General features: G+C 35.2%; 1 protein-coding gene across 1 annotated transcript in view; it reads right to left on the reverse strand.

The window, feature by feature from the left end:
- Nucleotides 1-11677, reverse strand: part of LOC136813355 (uncharacterized) — a 28360-nt gene extending 16683 nt beyond the window's left edge. Inside the window, exon 1 of the mRNA XM_067069866.1 lies at nt 11571-11677. The gene's annotated coding sequence lies outside the window, so the exon portion shown is untranslated. The remainder of the gene's footprint in view (nt 1-11570) is intronic.
- Between the last annotated feature and the right edge of the window lie 9757 nt (nt 11678-21434).

A 21434-nucleotide genomic window follows, 5' to 3' on the forward strand; every position in this document is an offset into this window, starting at 1 on the left:
CCAGTGTCTTATAATACTATGTAGTCGGTAGTAAGTTTAGTGTGGTCTATTTCCAACATTTGCTCTTTCTTGTTTTGGTTACGAGGTGATAACTTCACTGGCAAACTTGTTTTTACTCATGTTCGAGTCACAGGCAATCATGTGGTACGAAATTTTATTATGGTTGGAAAGAATTGGCAGTTAGTTTTTTATAGAAGCACTCTGTAGTTGGATGTTCACGCCAGGAGATGTTCAACACTACTCGAAGCTCAGCCTGTGTTTGTACTGCATCTAAAAGGTGTAGTAGACTTTTGGTTAAGTGAAGATTGAGAGAAGTCTTCATCAGTACATAGCATAGCCACATAATAAGTAGAAAAGGTGTCATTACTTATATCGAATGGATCTGTATCGCTATCAGGCGATCTTACGATGGCATTTGTTCCGTGGTAATGTGCCACGATTAAACTAATGGTTGGATAAGGAATCCCATAAACTTCAAAGATGTTTGCTATCTTCCCTTGTGTCGTTTGTCTATTCCTTTGAGTCGAAGGCTTTTGTCAACAAATAAGGATATTACCTTTCAACCTAAACAACTCGATGATTATTCTTACCATTAAATTTATTTTTGACTCCGAGAGGTTTAGTGGTGTCTTATTCTATTTTAATGATCTCCTTACACAGCTCTAATATATTTTTTAATATTTGTGTTTATCTTTTTAGTGATGGTTTTCCCTTTAAGTTTTTTCTTCTATTCAATAGCTTAGTACCCTTGGCGACATCACTTAGTGCCTTGCGGGGGGAGGAGCTATTTACTTTTTCTGTGTTTGTTTTTGTCAGTAGTATATGTTCGTAAGTGTAATGTAGTTTTTCAAATCATATAAAAAAATTAAAAAAAAAAAGGATATTATTCCATTCATTTTACGTCACGTCACAAGTTTTGGACTGGATACCAAGAGTTACAACCTAGGTGTGGAACTGACCGCGAGCCATGTACAATGGTTGATAGCACCCATAGAGGTGGTTCAGTCGGTCATTAACTATTCCGAAGATATATCGAAGATTCAATCATTCAAGAAAGCATCTATTTTATTGCTGCCTGCTTCCCAAAATTTGACATTTGCTCCAAACTATTGAGTGTTATTTACCGTTGAAAAGGATTTTTGCTCCGGCCTAGGAGCCTTTAATTCTCTCTTCCGACAAGAAGGGTCAAGACATTTTTTGTTTGTTTATCTAATCCGATGATCTATTCCGATTTAACAAAAACGGATCACTGATTCCGATAATATTGTGATTTGATTGGCCGAAAAGTATTTAGAAAAAGATGGCTATCGAAAGTGGACTTTAGCTGACTGTGTAGCAAATACTGGCAAATCTCAGTGAAAAATTGATCATTTTCATCCTTATTCATGATGTTTTGGACACGATTTATGAGAAGTTTGATGGTGCGTTGTACGTTGTACTGTATACTGAATTCAAATACGCGTGTTTCTCATGATTTTATGCTGTAAAAATGATCTATTTTGGACTTTTGGTCATTTTTCATGATGTGATGATATCTAATTGGTGGTTGTCCCTTTTGGATTTTCAAACTTGACAATGAAACTTTCAAACACACAGCCATTGATACACAGTATTTTTTGTGGTGTTATGTATTGCTGAAAATGATCCTGTTTTGGACTTTGTTATTGTTGTATTCATCATCAGCTGGCGACCGTTCCTTTTGATTTTTCAAACCCGACACACAGATTTTTTACAAACATATCACTATGAGAATTCAATAAAGGATACTGAAACACAGTTCCTGTGTAAATTTTAACAAGATTGGAGAAATTTTCACAGTCAGACAGTGTTTTGGCTGAAAATTATCATTTTTGGACTTTGTTGTAATTTCATCGCGGCTGCTGGCGTCCGTTCCTTTTGATTTTTCAAACCCGACACATATTTTTTACAAACATATCACTATGAGAATTCAGTAAAGGATACTAAAACACAATTCCTGTGTAAATTTGAACAAGATCGGAGAAATTTTCACAGTATTATGGCTGAAAATGATCATTTTGGATTTTGTCGTAATTTCGTCGCGGCTGGCGACCGTTCCTTTTGATTTTTCAAACCAGACACAGATTTTTTACAAACATATCACTATGAGAATTCAGTAAAGGATACTAAAACACAATTCCTGTGTAAATTTGAACAAGATCGGAGAAATTTTCACAGTGTTATAACTGAAAATGATATTTTTTGGACTTTGTCGTAATTTCATTAGCTGGGGCGTCTGTTCCTTTTGAACATTTTTCAAACCCGAAACAGGTTTTTTTCCAAATATAACACTATTTATTACATACACACTATTGACCATTTAATTTGGTTTATCCTACTCTTCTCCAAGTATTATCCCAGCAGAAAAAATAATGCTTAGCTAAAAACCCGTGGCTTAATGGGATAAACTTTCGCGGGGATTAAATTTCGCTGATTTCGCGGAGTTGGGTGTCATCCGCAAAATTAAGTCTCAATGGAAATTTGGGAGGCCTCATTCGCGAAATATTTCTAAACAAAACTCAAAATTTGTCAAACAAATACTTTTTGAATGTTTACTGGCATCAAAGAAGTGCTAATAATGTGTATTTCAACAACCAAAATGCACAATTTGCCCCTGCAATTTGACAGTTAAGTCACAAAATTTTGAAAATATTGCCACCCGCGAAATTAAGTCCCCGCAAAATTTTTAAATTTCGCGGGTAGGCCCAATCGCGAAAGTTTATCCCATTAACTAAATTTTATCCGGACAATCAAATCAACGGCGCATCATGGCTTCGCTATTGGCAAGTTTAGAAAAAAATAAATTTATAAGAACTTGGAAATATTGACTTCTAAATGTTTATCTCCTTTAGCTCCAATTTTGAACTTTTTAGTTGAGGATGAGTGGGCGGGGGATGGGCTTGGTTATTTAAGCAAGAAAGTGCATGTGTAATCACTTAGAAGAGCTAAACTTCCAGCTGGTTTATTTATTCGTACAATTCGTTAAGATTATTTCTCATACTCGCTCTGCAATAGATTTATTGCTTTGCTTTCTGATCTGTTCTGATTAGTAGTTTGTGGGCAACGTTCGAACACAACTAACTCAACAAGCTCATCTTTTACATCTTTTAATCTCTAAAGCCGGAGCTTCCAGCGCAGCTGGTTTATTCATGTTTAACAATCACTCAATGTGAGTAAAAAGTAATAGAAGGTGTCAATATAACGTTCATTTCTCCAAAGTCGGGCTAAAATATTAAGTGTTATACACCGTTGAAAAGGATTTTTTATACTGAACAACAAGATGTACTTAGTGCGAGTAAAAAGCGATAAAATGTGTCAAAATGACGTCTAAAATGCTGAAATTTAATAAATCTGATAAATCGGAAAGAAATAAGTTCTCATTATTCTATCACTAAATGTCCTGACTTTAGGCCTAAGAGATTCTAATAGTTTAAACGCTGACAACCTCTTTTTTGTTCGCTTGACCCACATTGAGAACCTACCTTTTTGACAGATCGACTTTATTCAGTTTTATTCCGTAGCAGACAGCAATAAAATAGATGCTTTCTTGAATGATTGAATCTTCGGTATATCTTCGGAATGGTTAATGACCGACTGAACCAGCTCTATGGGTGCTATCAACCATTGTGCATGACTCACGGTCAGTTCCACACCTATGTTGTTACTCCTGGTATCCAGTCCAAAACTTGTGACGTGACGTAAAATGAATGTAATAATATCCTTTTTTTTTTTAAATTTTTTATATGATTTGAAAAACTACATTGCACTTACGAACATATGCTACTTACAAAAACAAACACAGAAAAAATGAATAGCTCCTCCCCCCGCAAGGCACTAAGTGATATCTCCAAGGGTACTAAGCTATTGAATAGAAGAAAAAACTTAAAGGGAAAACCATCACTAAAAGGATAAACACAAATATTAAAAAAATATTAGAGCTGTGTAAGGAGATCATTAATCTAGAATAAGACACTATTAAACCTCTCATAGTCAAGAATAAATTCAATGGTAAGATTAATTATTGAGTTGTTTAGGTTGAAAGGTAATAAATATCTTTATTTGTTGACAAAGGCCTTCGACTCAAAGGAATAGACAAACGACACAAGGAAAGATAGCATACATCTTTGAAGTTTATGGGATTCCTTATCCAATCATTAATTCAATCGTGGCACATTACCACGGAACAAATGCCATCGTAAGATCGTCTGATAGCGATATAGATCCCTTCGATATAAGTGATGACACCTTTTCTATTTTATGTGGCTATGCTATGTACTGATGAAGACTTCTCTCAATCGTCACTTAACCAAAAGTCTACTACACCTCCTGAGTCTGCTAAATGACGTGCCCTACGTGCCCACGTGCCCTCATTTTTTTGATGTGCCTTCGTGCCCTACGTGCCTTACGTGCTTTCGTGCTCGCGTGCCTTACGTGCCCAACGTGCCTACGTGCTCGCGTGCCCTCCGAAATTTTACGTGCCCGACGTGCCTACGTGCTTACGTGCTTGCGTGCCCAAAGTTTTGACGTGCCCTGGAATTTTGACGTGCCCTCGAATTTGGACGTGCCCTCAAATTTTGACGCACCCTCAAATTTTGACGTGCCCTGGAATTTCTACGTGCCCTGGAATTTTGACGTGCCCTGGAATTTTGACGTGCCCTCAAATTTTGACGTGCTCTCGAATTTTGACGTGCCCTCGAATTTTGACGTGCCCTCGAATTTTGACGTGCCCTCGAATTTTGACGTGCCCTACCTTGATGATTCATTATCAGAAGACATTTCGTCCCTCTCCTATGAATTCTTCTGTGAAGTTAAACTGTTCCTCGTTCTGCACAAAAAAATCGCAAAAAGTCGGCACAAAAGAGTAAGAATAAAAAATCACCGTATTTACTCATCATCATATTGAGTACACCACACACTTCACAGCGTTTAATAAGATTGTCCTTGAATATATTCGCGAAAGCCATTGTTTTCGAATGTCGCTTATTTACACATAAGAATTAATGTCGTTGATTTACTATTTTCTTTTTAATTAAAAGTGCAGACACAGACAATTTGTATAAGAAAATGTGGTGTTTAAAGAAACACAAACTTTTCTTTTTGGTCAGTGGATTTAAGATTTTCAGCGTCACTGACTTTATGATGTTTTACTTAAAATGTTCTCCTTTTAAAGTGGAGACAACATACGATCTTTCCAAAATGGAAACACCATTTTTAATACAAATTTCCAAAAAAATTGGCATCGAATTAAAAAAGTTTTTACATAGGGAAACAAAAAACTATGAGACTGTCTTTGTGCAAAATTTCAAGTTGTATTTCAATGTGATGCTTAAGATTTGAAGGAATTTCTGATGCCATACCTCTATTAAAATCTTAAAAAATTCCTTTCTATTTCAAAAAGTTCATATAATTAACACTATATCCCCTAACTTGAAATAAAAAGAGAGCCAGCTGATAAAAAGTAAGTAGCACGCGTCTCACATATTTTCTCTTTTTTCAACCAATCAGAAAAGTTTGATTCGAACAACGACTTAATAAAATAGATAGACCAAGAACTTCATACAATGGCTCTTAAAAATCTTTTGTTTTCTATTCATTTTGTATTGTTTCATCTTGCCGTCTTTCCACCGTCCGCGTAAGTCATATTACAAAGAAATTAGACTTTTTACAAGCATCTCTAAATGGTGTAAAATCAATTATATCGAATTTCTACTGACCATAAACATAATTTTCGATTTTTTTTGCTTACGTCGGATCGCATTTTTAATCATCTTTCTCACAAGATATTTTTCAATATTTTTCGACAACACTGTTGCGCTTTTCAGCGCATTTTCTTTAAGTAAGAACTTAAACATTTTTGAAAGACTCTAACTAAGAAAATAAACGTGCGTTCTTAAGATAGAAAACACAAACCTTATCCAAATACAAATGTTATAATTTTAACAATGTTTACTAATTTTTAAGCCTAAAAGTTTGACTTGAAATTAAGAACATATTCACAAAATTTAGGTCATGTGATTAGGTCAATATCAACCAATAGCTAATCTTAAAAAAATGCTTTTGCACGCGGAATGACATTTTAATGATGCAAAAAATCATTAATTTTTTTATCATTCTTACGCGAATCATTTCAATAGGATACTGGTCTATCTATTTTATTAGGTCGTTGATTCGAAGTAATGCTTAACCATGGAGGTATAAAGAAACAGGAGAAGTATGCTATTGTAACCAAGCTCGCCCTACGATTAAAAAAATTACGATGTATGCATGCTCATAATCTCATATATCGTGCATTCTTAATGAGCTCTTTTATCCATAGGTGAAATCCTATTGGCTCATTTAAGCTTTAGAAATTAGATGAGACGAGATTCATTGTTTCTGACATCAGTGTAAGAAAATATTTGGACTAAAAAAAGGCCTGTAAACTTGGCAATCCTTCATCAAATTATAAGATTTTTCGATCAATGTTTTCCTTAAGGTGAACTCTATTGCTTGATACTTTCCTCCAAAATCCTCCAGCGATTTTATGTCTACACATTGAGTCTGAAACGTGTGTGCTTATAAAGAACTTTTCATTTTCTGACTTGAGAAAATATATTTTTGAAACAAAATTGAACGGATAGCGAAATGGAACATAAACTTGCTTCGTGGACGAATTTTTATCTAATTCTCGTATATTAAAAGGCGAGAATCTTCAATACTGATTATTAGAATGTTCATAGCAAACTTGAGTTCTACTAAAAAGTCTTATTTCATCGGGCGAGCTTAGAATTTCTTTTGATACATTTTATAAAAGAAATCAAAAGACTTTAACGACCAATTACCGACACATTCAACTCCTGTTTTTCTTTATACCTCTATGGCTTAACCATCTCCCTCGGTGTTTCTTGCTGATTCTTTTATACGCAGACAAAACATCTTCTTCATATTTTTTTCTTCCAACTTTAAAACCCCAACCAAGTGTAGTGTATAATTCATCATAGTGACAATACTGTTGTTAATTTTGACAATACGTTAAATACGCCGAAATTGGAGGGCATGTCGAAATTGGAGGGCACGTCGAAATTGGAGGGCACGTCAAAATTGGAGGGCACGTCAAAATTGGAGGGTACGTCAAAATTTGAGAGCACGTCGAAATTCGAGGGCACGTCAAAATTCGAGGGCACGTCAAAATTTAAGGGCACGTCAAAACTTTGGGCACGTCAAAATTCGAGGGCACCTCAAAATTTAAGGGCACGTCAAAACTTTGGGCACGTAAGCACGTAGGAACGTCGGGCACGTAAAATTTCGGAGGGCACGCGAGCACGTAGGCACGTTGGGCACGTAAGGCACGCGAGCACGAAGGCACGTAAAGCACTTAGGGCACGAAGGCACGTCAAAAAAATGAGGGCACGTGGGCACGTAGGGCACGTCATTTAGCAGACTCTACACCTCCTAGATGCAGTACAAACACAGGCTGAGCTTCAAGTAGTGCTGAACATCTCCTTGCGTGAACATATCCAACTACAGAGCGCTTCTATAAAAAACTAACTATCAATTCTTTCCAACCATCATAAAATTTCGTACCACATGCTTGCCTGTGACTCGAACATGAGTAAAGACAAGCTTGCTAGTGAAGTTATCACCTCGTAACCAAAACAGGAAAGAGAAAATGTTGGAAATAGACCACACTAAACTTACTACCGACTACATAGTATTATAAGACACTGGCTGTAAAACCACTGAAATCGAAATTACTGAACGCGAAACTCTGATGGCAGACAGGGATGTATGGAGATAGATGATCAGATTGTCTAGGTAATCAATAACCCGTCCGTGTAAGGGTAGTGATAGTGTTTAGTATGGCCTGACTGTCATATGTACAGAAAAATTACGCAACCAGATGCCCAGGAATTGCTGACGTCACAATGTCGGATTGCTTCTTAGTTCTTTGGTTGATTTTGATGAGTAACTGAAAAGGATTTCATAAGAAATGGTGATCGCACTGAGTATTTATAGCAAGACAAAAATGTCCTCAGTATCATGACATACAACTTTGATGGGGGACTTTCGTTTCTCTTCCCAATTTACGATACTCAGTTGTAATGATGTCTGCTCCCTTTGTAAACGATTGATAACATATACTTATATGATACTTAGATACTTTCATGCTATGATAGCAGGAAGCTTGTAATCCTAGGAGGGAACATTGAGTGTCAAAGTAGTAGTGTAGTAGTAATACAATAATGACCGGTTGGTGAGGGCTGTACTGAGGAATATTAGTATGTTTGAAGTACATCTGCGATGAAAGAGGCCCCCCCAGCGGACCCAAATTTCACGCATTCACGCAAAATTTTTTCGCAATTCACGCATTCACGCAAGTTTTTCTCGAAATTCACGCAAACCCAATTTTTTGGGAAATCGGGGAAATTTTCGGAAAAAATCGGGGAAAATGTCAAAAATAGAGGTCTTGCACATTTCGCTAAGTTACGTAATTTACGTAATTTCCGCCATTATGGAGTAAAACGTTCGATTTGCATAAAAAAGTATGACAAGGCTGTACTCGAGATATTATTCGACCGGATCTGGTCATGCACTTGAGAAAAACTTAACTCAGTAGTGATTTTTTCCTGTAAACCTGACTATAAGACACCGTGTTTGGTAGCGTCATAAGAAGTCCCCAAATAGAAAGTGTTACGTAATTTTTCAACTTTAATCACATGCCATCATGCAAAATATTTGATTCTTTTAACTTGTCACGATCGATTGGAAAAGGTGAAGCTTCTGCAGTTAACGTATCGCGATAGTAAGTGAAAAGATATGCGCCGCAGGCGAATTTTTGTACAAAAAATAGCTTAAACATTATCAAAAATAGGTCAAACAAACTCGAGTATGACACCATGATGCTTAGCTCTGGGGTAAGGAGGCGCAACCATGGTTTACGCAGAGAGGAAATTTTTACATTTCTGTCACTCGCGTTTGGCTTAAAATGCTCTCTTTAACACCATTGAAAAAGAATGTAGTCTAAATTCGTTAGAGGCAAGGTACCATCGCTTGATAGCTTGTAAAATTAGGTAAAAGAATGAACATTTGTTGCAAGCGAAGCGATCAAAAAAAATTAAAAAGAAAGGTTTTAATCAGGGCTCGCGAATTAATTTCCTAGCGTGGAGGGGCCTAAAACATAGTGACTAAGGAGGCGCAACCATATTTTGCGCCGACAGGAGAAAATTTCTATTTTAACCCTCTGATGTGCTTAAATACGACTCCATTTCAGACTAATTTTGCCAAGAAATCAGGTTATTGAAAGTCTACATCATGGGTAAAAATTTCTTTGAAATAAGTTTCTTTTTATTTGCAAAAACGTGGTGAAGTCATGGCCGCCTCCTGCCCCCGGTGGCTCTGCCCCTGGCCCTGACCCTGGCCCTGGATCACTCATCATGCATAACCATGGTTTTATCTTAAACAAACACTTTCAAGGGGGCAAATTAGAGTTATTTAAGATTCGAGGGCCAATACATGTTTGGCCCGAGCGAAAAAATCTGGAAATTTAAGGTGTCTAGATTGCTAGAAAGCGCATCTAAATCATGAATCGTTTTATAAAATAGAGAATTTGAAAGTTGCTGATTTTTTTGTGCACCTTCACCTGGCATCCCTTGAATTTGGGATAGGTGCGCACCTTGGGGTTTTCTACAAACTGTGAAAAGGAAAAATTCACGCGTTCACGCAAAAAAACAGGGCAGATTCACGCATTCACGCAATAGAAATATGGATTTTCACGTTCACGCAAGTTTTTTCAATTCACGCATTCACGCAATTTTTTTTCGATTTTCACGCATTCACGCAACCAAAAAAGCCCATTCACGCATTCACGCAAACCGCTGGGGGGCCCCATGAAACGATCTTCCGCTAATTTCTGTAAGGACCATATTATTCTGAAACTATCAACACTTCCTGTTTTTGCACAGTTTTTGACATCAAACTAAATATTGCTTTTGCTACAATTGATTGGTTTTACACTTGTACTTAAAAAAAAAAATGTATTCAAAGCTATGAGGCCTTCTTTTGACCAGAAACTTTGAAAGAAAAAAGCTCAAATATAATCATCATCATCTATAACCGGGACTTTTATGGAGGGTGTGTACGGAGGTCACAAACTGTAGCGCGGTCTGACTAATTCCAGGCTTTATTTTTACGCGCTATCAGTAAGCATAAAAAGGTACCGTGAAAATCACATGCAGTCACAGGTCGAAATCTTAGTAGTAGTCTAGTAGTGTTCAGTGATGCCTAACACTTGCAGTTTTCAGAAGTAAAAATTATGACGTCACTTATATATAGCTTCTTTTGTTTTTTACTCACATTGAGTAAATTTTCAAACTATTTTGTAAGCAAATAAATTGTTCAGCATGAAAAATCCTTTCCGACGCTATATAACACTCAAAAGTTTAGAGCAAATGTCAAATTTTGGGAAAACGATGACGTCATTTTGACACCTTCCATCGTGTTTTACTCGCATTGAGTACAATTTCAGACTTTTTCATAAGCAAAAAAGTTGTTCAGCGTGAAAAAATACTTTCCAATGGTATATAATATGCCTATGCTCGAAGACAAGGTGTGCAAAGTGGCACTCGACGGTTTTTCACTCCTAGGGACCTAATGAACATATTTCAACCCTAAATTCCCCTGGACTACCCTGTGCTCTTTGTATAAATGTCAAATGGAGTTCCCGTACAAAATTTGAGCAAAAGATATGGAAGTGACAAAAAGTTAGAGGGGGTTCCTATTTTTGGAGGTTTCAAAAATTGATGACGTCATCAGGTGGCAATGACGTCATCACTAAGGATAAAATTTTGTTAGAAGTTGTCAATTCATGATTTAGCCACACTGCCAAAATTTCATGAAAAAATATTAAGTCTATCAAAAGTTATTAAAAGTTTTCAACCAGGGGGGACCTATAGCCCCAATATGCACGAAGGGTTAAAACAATTTTTTCGGGAGTTATTAACAAAAAAGAGAGAAGGTATCAATTAAAAAAATTCCTTTTTTTTGGTATATCGTTTTTTGAGGGCTTTCCAATGGTGTAAGTGGTTATGAGTGTATGAAATAATTTGCCGGGCCTAATCCGCTTACCCCTTTTTAATTACACTTAAATGTATTGAGTCTGCCAAAATTATCAACTCTACAATCTGATTATTTTGTAATCTTAGCCAACAATCTCGTACAAGAGGTTTTTCACATTTCATTAAGTTACTTAGTTTCCGCCATTATGATGTAAAACGTTCGAATTGCATAAGGGATCGCCTCTACGGAATCGAATGTTTTCTTCCATAATGTTGGAAATTACGTAACTTAGCAAAATGTGAAGAACCTCTATAACGCCCCCACTGAACTCTTAAATAAAATCTGGAATAGAAATCTCTGTACCGAAATCTTAAACTTTTCAAGCCCACTATGCCTAAAATGGTTGCACTGTTTGCGGGGAAAGATTAGGCGGATCAAAATAGTTACCACAGCTGCGGGGGTTTTGAAAAGGGTCTCAGAATGATTGTCTGTTGTGAGCAAGATACAAGTAGACTTACCTTTTTGTTGTGCACACTTCAACTTTATCTGTCTTCTTTGCAAAGAGCAATGCTCTTATGAATTACTGAGGCATTGGTTCCTGCTTGATATAACTATGATGTTTCAATATCATTTTTTTTCTATTATCAAATGTAGAAACCACAGAAATAAAGGAAAAGCATAATATACTACGTGGCATTTTTAATCAATTTTTTTTTGGTCCCCATTGAAAAAGATTTAAAAAAAAGTTTGTGACAAAAAGGTGTGCATTATTTATTCTTTTTGCCGATAACTTTCTAACCATTTTTCGCATAATAAAAAGTTTGTTATCGTTGGAAAAAAATTTAAATACGCTTATATTTTCCACTTATCAGTTTTTCAAAATTTGTCTAAGAAAGTGAAGAAAAACGAAGAAGAAAACTTGCTACTTTTCGATAGAAAGGTGCTACGAAAATGATTTTTACACCAATCAAAAACTGAATATTACGCGAGTCCAAAAATATCTAGGTTCAATCAACGACTTAATAAAATAAATAGACCAAGAACTTCATACAATGGCTCTTAAAAATCTTTTGTTTTCTATTCATTTTGTATTCTTTCATCTTGCCGTCTTTCCACCGTCCGCGTAAGTCATATTACAAAGAAATTAGACTTTTTACAAGCATCTCTAAATGGTGTAAAATCAATTATATTGAATTTCTACTGACCATAAGTATAATTTTCGATTTTTTTTGCTTACGTCTGATCGCATTTTTAATCATCTTTCTCACAAGATATTTTTCAATATTTTTCGACAACACTGTTGCGCTTTTCAGCGCATTTTCTTTAAGAACATAAACATTTTTGAAAGACTCTAACTAAGAAAATAAAAGTGCGTTCATGGTGCGTTCTTAAGATAAAAAACACAAACACTATCCAAATACAAATGTTATAATTTTAACAATGTTTACTGATTTTTAAGCCTAAAAGTTTGACTTGAAATTAAGAACATATTCACAAAATTTAGGTCATGTGATCAATATCAACCAATAGCTAATCTTAAAAAAATACTTTTGCACACAGAATGACATTTTAATAATGCAAAAAATCATTAACTTTTTTATCATTCTTACGCGGATCATTTCAATAGGATACATTTGTAGTAATAACTTGGAGATTTGATATTTCACAGAAAAGTGCTACCAAGGGGTATTTCGGGTCCCATATCTTCCGAGCGACTTTTCTGTTTGCCTTGAAATTTAATAAACTTCTTAACCTAAGGTTGAACTACCACTGATGTAAAAATGAACGTTATTGCAGAAGTAGAAAAAAAGCTCATTTTTTACAATCGCAAATTTAACCACTAAAAATCGCGAATTTTTCAAACAAAAATACATTCAAATATAGCGCTTTTGATTCTATTAAACAAGCTAAAAGATTTCCATAATTATATTTAATTATCAAAAGTTACCGGTATTCTTGTTCCCACTGCCAATTATATCTGGACAGACTTTAGATTAAAATTTGTGATTAAATAGTGTTATTAACAGATTCATAAAAACACGCAAGCAATTTCTCCAAAAAAAGCTCTAATATTGAGGTTATCTGTGGTGTTCCACAAATTTGATTAAAAGGAGGAGATAAAAAATCCAATGTATTTTTGATTTTATAATCTCATATCTTTCTCAGTCAGAGACGTATCTAGGGTGGTGTTTTAGATTAAAATTTGTGATTAATTATAAAAACACGCTAGCAATTTCTGTCTCGACCTGTCGAAGCTCCTACTTTATGGGTTACTTGTGGTGTTCCACAATTTTGATTAAAAAAAGGAGATAAAAAATGCAATACACGCTTTTTTTATAAGAACAATTTCATAAGAACACGAGGCTGAAATATGGCCAAAACCTAAGAAAAAATTAAGTCTCAGCTTTTAGAAATTATCAAGAAAATTTACTGATTTTAACAGATTTTAAACCCATTTTAAGTTCTCAAGTAAAGAAACTAAGCGTATTTAGAACATCGTAAAAACATTTAAGTTTGAAAAATTGAAAAAATAAAGAACAGCCCAGCTTGTGCTAAAATTTTCTTATGAAAAAAGCGTGTATATTTTGATTTCATAATTTAATGACTTTCTCAGGCGTATCTAGGGTAGGTGGACAGTTGATGGCGTTATCAAGATATATGGCAGATTTTGGGCCATTTGGGGTCATTTTAGGGATCTAAAAGACGAAATTTTACAAATAATAATAATTTAATAAATAAATTTTCATCATCTATTTTTCATAATCTTTCAGATGGAACAGTCAAATTCCCTTTCGAAAACTTTTTGAAAATCTTGCTTACAAGAACTTTTATTGAAAACTGACGTCATCAAAAAGTGAACCAAAGAAGTGCCCCCAACCTTTTCAATCGACTGCGCTTTTTTATGGTGGTTCTAAACCTAAGGGACCTCTGTGCCAAATTTTAGCCACATGGTATTTTTTTCAAGGTTTCTTTAAAGGAACTTTTTTTGGCGGGAACTAATTTTGGCGAATTTAGACAAAATTCGCCAAAATTAGTTCCCGCCATAATTAAATATTTTGCCCACTCGCCAAATAAGTTCCCGCCACAAAATTTTTTGCTTTCTTGCCTAAATAACTCCGGTTTGTTACATCGAGAAGGATTTCTTTGTCATAGTGTGCAGAGGGGTCTGAACCCCCCCATTAATATTTCATCCCCCCCTATAAAGGTATCCCCCCTATTTTTAAAATTTTTTGATCCCGCACCATTTACAGGGGTCCGAGCCCCCAGCATATAATTTGTATAATCAGTATTGGGGAAGAATTTTGATGAATGAAATATATAATTCAGTGTGAATTCGTACCAATAGTCAATGAACTTGAAAACACTAGCAAATAAACAGTAAACTAATAATTTTTTAACCAAAAAGTTACTATCCCCCCCATTTTTATTTGATCCCCCCCTATAAGCTCAAACCCCCCATTTTAACTGGAAAATTGCCCATCCCCTATAAAGCCTTCCTTGAAAACTCGGATCCCCCCCCCCTTAAAAAAAGGGGGGGTTCATACTATGTTTGTGCATGGTGTTTTGCAGAAAATCTATACGATGAAGTGGAATGTTACAACACCCTGTCTCTTGTCTCTGTGCCCCAGTGGGTGTTAAAAACCCAGTGGGTTGGGTTGTGACAAACTGGGCTGCAAGATTCACTGGGCTGCAAGATATTTTCTAAAAATTGAGTGGTGTGATCAATCTTTTCTTGATTTTCACTTGGGTGAGGGGAAGTTTTAGTCAATTTTGTGTGTTAAGTAAGAGTAGTAGTCATCATCATCATCATGGTTCCACCACAGTCGAGACCACGGCATTCACTATTTCCCTCCAGACATCCTTGTCTCGCATTGCTGTATTCAGGTCTTCCTTACATAATCCAGTATCTCGGGAGATAACGTCTGGAAAGGATAGTTTTCTACCTATACAGATGGTTGTTGGGGGCTTCCATAGATATCTGTGAGAAATGTAGCAGGATGGCGCGCGTCGCACTTTCTTGTTATCTGAATACTCTTGTATGTTAAAGGATCAACTGAAACAACACGTAAAATATAATCGACAACAATGATAAACAAAAATGAGGCAAGAGTATCACCCTGAAGTATTCCTGCCAGAATTTGGAAAGGGGAGGTCTCGTCTTCGAATTTTGATGAATGAAATATATAATTCAGTGTGAATTCGTACCAATAGTCAATGAACTTGAAAACACTAGCAAATAAACAGTAAACTAATAATTTTTTAACCAAAAAGTTACTATCCCCCCCATTTTTATTTGATCCCCCCCTATAAGCTCAAACCCCCCATTTTAACTGGAAAATTGCCCATCCCCTATAAAGCCTTCCTTGAAAACTCGGATCCCCCCCCCCCTTAAAAAAAGGGGGGGTTCATACTATGTTTGTGCATGGTGTTTTGCAGAAAATCTATACGATGAAGTGGAATGTTTACAACACCCCTGTCTCTTGTCTCTGTGCCCCAGTGGGTGTTAAAAACCCAGTGGGTTGGGTTGTGACAAACTGGGCTGCAAGATTCACTGGGCTGCAAGATATTTTCTAAAAATTGAGTGGTGTGATCAATCTTTTCTTGATTTTCACTTGGGTGAGGGGAAGTTTTAGTCAATTTTGTGTGTTAAGTAAGAGTAGTTAGTCATCATCATCATCATGGTTCCACCACAGTCGAGACCACGGCATTCACTATTTCCCTCCAGACATCCTTGTCTCGCATTGCTGTATTCAGGTCTTCCTTACATAATCCAGTATCTCGGGAGATAACGTCTGGAAAGGATAGTTTTCTACCTATACAGATGGTTGTTGGGGGCTTCCATAGATATCTGTGAGAAATGTAGCAGGATGGCGCGCGTCGCACTTTCTTGTTATCTGAATACTCTTGTATGTTAAAGGATCAACTGAAACAACACGTAAAATATAATCGACAACAATGATAAACAAAAATGAGGCAAGAGTATCACCCTGAAGTATTCCTGCCAGAATTTGGAAAGGGGAGGTCTCGTCTTCGGTGGTAAGAATTTTCGAATATGAGTTGGTGTAAAGAACTTTGATGCCGGATAGTATTTGGGGGGAATACCATAGAGTTCCAAAATTTCAAAGATTTATTTTCTGTCGACAGAGTCAAATGCCTTTGAGAAATATCTATAAAAAAATGCCTAAGTTACAAATCTCTGATTCTTCGGCGACGAAGGCAGAAGATTCGACTAATGGTAGAACGTACCTAGACGATGCTATCGTTCGTATAATGTATTATTATGATATAACATTCATAGTTTGTATATTATCTAAAACGTAATATGTTTCGCGGCGGATAGAGTCTGTGTTTACGGGCGATATCAACTCGGCGTTTTTCTTGATTTTATTTTGCCCTGACCGACCTTGTAGAAGGGTCGGTGATTTTTGCGAAAAAATCCCGTAGATTTATTGCCGAGCTTGGGAGAGAAAACCAAAACAAAAAAACATCGAAGGAAGGAAAGGTAGAAAGGGGAAGCAGTTGCAAGCACATGACATGAGTAAACTTTATCCATGGTTGTTTTCTTGGAGCACTAGGTTCTGGTTTGGCGAAGAAGAACATTGTTGAAGGCTAGAGAGCTTAAAATCTTTGCTGTTGCTTTTTTGGCAATATTTAGTTAGAAGGGATAGTTTTCCTCAAGACCCACAGTCAACTTTTTTCAACATAAATGCCCGACACCTGAATCTTAAAGTAGCAGCTATGGGTAAGGTTTATATTTACTGAATTTTGTAGTTTTTTTTATGGTAGAAGGAATCGGTGTTAGTTGAGACTGAAATATTGGCTTTTACCAGTTCATACAAGTATGGGTTTTGTGCTTGTCAAAAATCTTCAATTAAAGTTTCTTCTAAGAGAAAAGGCCTAATTTTTTAAATATATTTTAATTACTGTTTATTTTGTTTTTATTGGGCTTGATTGTGTTTAATGTTTAGCTATTTTTTATATTTTTTATAGTCAATTTTTCAGCTTGACGCTTGAGTGACAGTTATCTGGCATATTTCGACCAAAGCATTCTAAAAAATTCAATTAACACCTTTCACGATATCAGACCAACATCCTCCACCGTGTCCACTTTCTGCAATATCTAAACAACACATTCCACGATATCTGATCAACACTTTCCATTATGACTGAAGGATACCCTCCACGATATCTGAATAACACTTTCCACAACATCTGAACGACACCTGGCAGGATGATATGAGAGCAGTACTCAAGCTGGATCTGAACAAAAAGTTTCTTTTTGTAGCAAGCAGCTGGTTCATTCAGAAACAACTTTTCTAAGGTTCAGGTCTCAGGTATTGAAAGTTTGAAACAAAATTTTTTTCAAGGACACATTTCTACGAAATTAGAAAAAATTGTATCGAAAAGAATTTTTTCACATTCTTCTGGAGAAATGCAAAATTATCTGCTACCCAATCAACACAGAATGCAAGATATAAAAATTTCCCCTGACTTTTTAGGGCAATTCAAGGTGAAACGCTGCAACCTTTTAATAATTTACGGTGAAATTTCAGCTAATCACCAAGTAATTATTGAACGATTTTTCACCACCAATTCATCTAAAACGTCAAGGTAACTTATTTTTATTTTTTTCTGTGATATAGTCAGATATAGTTTGAAGTTAAAAATTTTTGATAAAGAAAAATAATGCATAACACTTGCTTTTTTACTTAGCTACACTAGTAAAAAAGCTGTGATTGAAAAATGCCACTCTAATAAAATTTTCCTAGAGCAATTAGACAAAACAAGCCCCATACACTGGAGATAAACCTGGTGGATACAAGTAACATACAAAAACATGAGTCTTTCAAATTAAAAGAGAAAAAGCCTTACTGCTTACCTCTTCTCTCCTTTTATTCTTGAAAAAATATGATATATACTTTCTTGAGTCTGAGTTCTGGTTNGAGAATTGGAATTTCAGTACTTCCACTTTTGCTTAATTGTTTTTTTTATATGGAAGCAGTCAAGTAAAGTCTGTCTGTGAAAAACACTTGTTATTGTCAAAAATATCATACTGAAGGTATTTCATTAAAGGTAAAAAATATATGCATGTTCTTACGATGCGCTTTTGGATTCTGTGCCGTGTATAACATGGACCTGTGATACTTGTATTATATATTACACCTATATCACACATGTAATAGGAGTTATCTTTTTAATGTTATATGCGTGTTACATATATGTTATGTACGTACACGTGTTTTAGATAAAAATATAAATCTTGCCTTTAAACAAAGCCCCCTGACAGAAAAATACCTATTAGACAATCGCTTTATCATATCCCATTATACCTCCTGCATCACCTTGGGTATGATAACAAGAATTGATGAAAATAGCACCAAAAGGATTATATTTTATAAATATTTGATTATATTTTATATGTTACAAGTGCGTTACAATTTTCTGGTCTGTTGTTTGTATGACCTGTGACCTGTGTAATGACCTGTTGACCTGTGACCTGTGCTTCGAACTAGCCAACAAAAAAGGCTGTAACTTTTGATAGTATTTGAATTGAATAACCGTTTTGTGCTTTTTGAAAAAATATTTAAGAGTGGAATATTATCAAAAAAAAAAAAATAAAGATTGAAAATTAAAATTTCGAGAAAATTCTAAAAACTTTTTCTGGGGCATTTATTTCCTGATCTGGTGACCGGAATTTTTTCTCCCAAAAATCAGGCTCCGTCAATTTCCAGGGTTTATGCTCCTTAGTGCAAAAAATCAGAAAAATTAAATGAGCAATTATTGAGTAAAGCTGGTAAAGAACTAACGCACATGGGTTTATCCATATGACCTCCCAGGTAGGTCCAAAAAGTAGAGACCTAAAATGGGCTTCAAATTCAATTTGCAGGTAGGCAGTTGTGATGTTGTTGGAGGGGCCTTGTAATCTTTTAGACTACCTTTGCCCATTATGGATTTTGTTATTAACAACTTAGTTTCTGTATTCAGCTTACTGAAGATTAAAGAATTTTAATGCTAAAAAAAGAAGAATAAAGCAACGAAAGTGCTAAGCATATAAATAAGTTTTATCTAGGAATATTAAAGAGGTATAATAATTAAATGTATTATTAAAAGTGGATTTCAAGAGGTCATGAAGAAAGCTTGGATATAAAAAATAATTAAAACTAAAAGATTATGGGCTAATATAAAAAGATAACATAAGGGTTAAAAATATGTGGATTTGTATTACTAAAACGTAATACTCAATTTGCGGGTAGCAAAATCAGGGGGGGGGGGTCGATAGTAAAATCTCAGACATATATGAGTAGTAAAAGGATTTTTACGAATTTTTACATACCACCACCCAGACTCTTGGAAGAGTTATGTAGTAAAAGTTTTCGGGATAATTTGTCATGGAGACCACCTATTTTTTGGTTGCTTTTCGGACTGATTTTACAAAAAAAGCTAAAAAATTATTATTTCTGTGACACATTTTTCACTTAGTGCAAAAATTAATGTTTTGCCCTTAAAATTAGTCTTTTTTATATTGACAAAAAATTTGGAGAATTTTTTGTTTGCAGCAAACAACTTTCCAACAGAAAATTTTTTCAAATTATAAAAATTTTCAGATTTTTTCAGAAAAGTCATCCAAAAAATTGAAAAGAATTACAAAAATAGCTAAAATTTGCTATTTTTACCAGTTTTAACTACCCAGGTACTAAACTTTTTTCAACATTTAACACATAAATGCTACCCTTTTTAGTATTTAAGGTGGTAGTCTACCCAAAAATAAAAAATCATCGAAAAAATTGTCGAATTCTCGTTTTCGGGTGTTTTGAGATCCTTAGGTCTTTCTGAACATCTCCTGAAAATTTCAGAGCTATATCTTTATCATTCAGGCCGCAGTGAGCATTTTTATCCTGTTGGGTGCTTGAAAAATCGCCCTAGCAACAGAAAAAATCCCGTTGCTGAGGACTTATTTCTTCAATCTCGGCCGAAACATAGCAATGTGATACGCCAAAAGAAAGCTCTTTTTACGCCCTTTTCGAGCGTCAAAATATTATTTTCCGTGGCATTACGTAATCCTTGAAATTAAAGATGGTAGCTGCAGTAGTGTAACACATCAAAACCAGCTGAAAAGCAAGCTGTAAGCATGATTCTGCAGGTTTCTTGGCAAGTTTTAGATCAAAACTTAATCTCTTTGATTGAAATGATTTATTTAAATGAAGAATGAACTCTACAGAATCTATAAAGTTGCTCTACATTGGTTGTGTTGCTGGATTTCTGCGAAAAAACATTTAAGTTGTCGGCATTTTGTTTTGAGCATAGACAGTGTGCTTTTGGTGGCTCACATATGTTTTGTAGTGGATCTAAATGTAACTGAGATATTTCCAAGCACAACATGATGTAACAGAGATAGAAATGTGCATTATAATGAACTGGATCTAACTTCTGGAGACACACATTCTCATCTGACACCAGCCATTCATAACCGAAGCGAAGGCGCCGCCTTGCGCCTTCGATCAAGCCAGCTCATTGTCAATTCAAGTCTATGTGAATAAAAATATGCACTAGAAAAGTTTCCATGTCTACAGAGAGTCATGCTGGAATTTCAATGAACATTTTGTCACACTTATGCTGGCTGTTTTCACCCAAATTTGATGTAATCGCAAGATTACCGCAAAGTTTGCTATATTTACGTAACTTTAGCGCAACATGTTTTTGTTGATTTTTGGATAATTTATCAATTTTTGTGAAATGTTTTACTTTAACTTATGAAACCTGACTGGCTTGATGAGTATTCAATGAAGAAATTTTTTGAAAAGAGCTTTCCAGCTTAAAATGATTTTTGTCTTTTTCTTTGATTTTCTCAAAAACGCGTTTCCGGGGGTTCGCAAACACCTTGTCAGAAATATCTTAGGATTGAGAGTAGCTACAGACTTGAAATTTTCAGGGAAGTTTCCTTACATGATTGTGCATTGAATGAATGGATTAAAAAGTTTTAAAATTTAAAATTGGTTTCCTGATTTTTAATCTCAAAAAAGCGTTTTTTTCAGTTTCTTACCCCCTGGAAAAAATTTTTAATTTTTTTTTTCACTCATTCCAGACCTTTTCTAAATATTAGTCATTTAAAAAAAAAACTAACTTCATAGGTCAAGCCGACTATTCAGAAAACCTGACACAAGCAAAATAAAGTATTTTACCCCCTAGCTGATTTTACCCCCGTCTTTGGTTATTTTTAGAATTTTTTTTTATTTTTAAAAATGTTAATAGTTGATATACATTTCCTGAAAATTTCATTACGAAATGTAAAGAAGTTCTTGAGTTATTGCAAAAAATGTGATTTTTTGACTTTTGAAATCTGGCGGTAGACTACCACCTTAACTACCCTGGGTAGTAAAATT

Source organism: Clytia hemisphaerica, unplaced genomic scaffold (assembly GCF_902728285.1).
Source record: "Clytia hemisphaerica strain Z4C2 unplaced genomic scaffold, Clytia hemisphaerica genome assembly, whole genome shotgun sequence".
Classification (NCBI taxonomy): Eukaryota; Metazoa; Cnidaria; class Hydrozoa; order Leptothecata; family Clytiidae; genus Clytia; species Clytia hemisphaerica.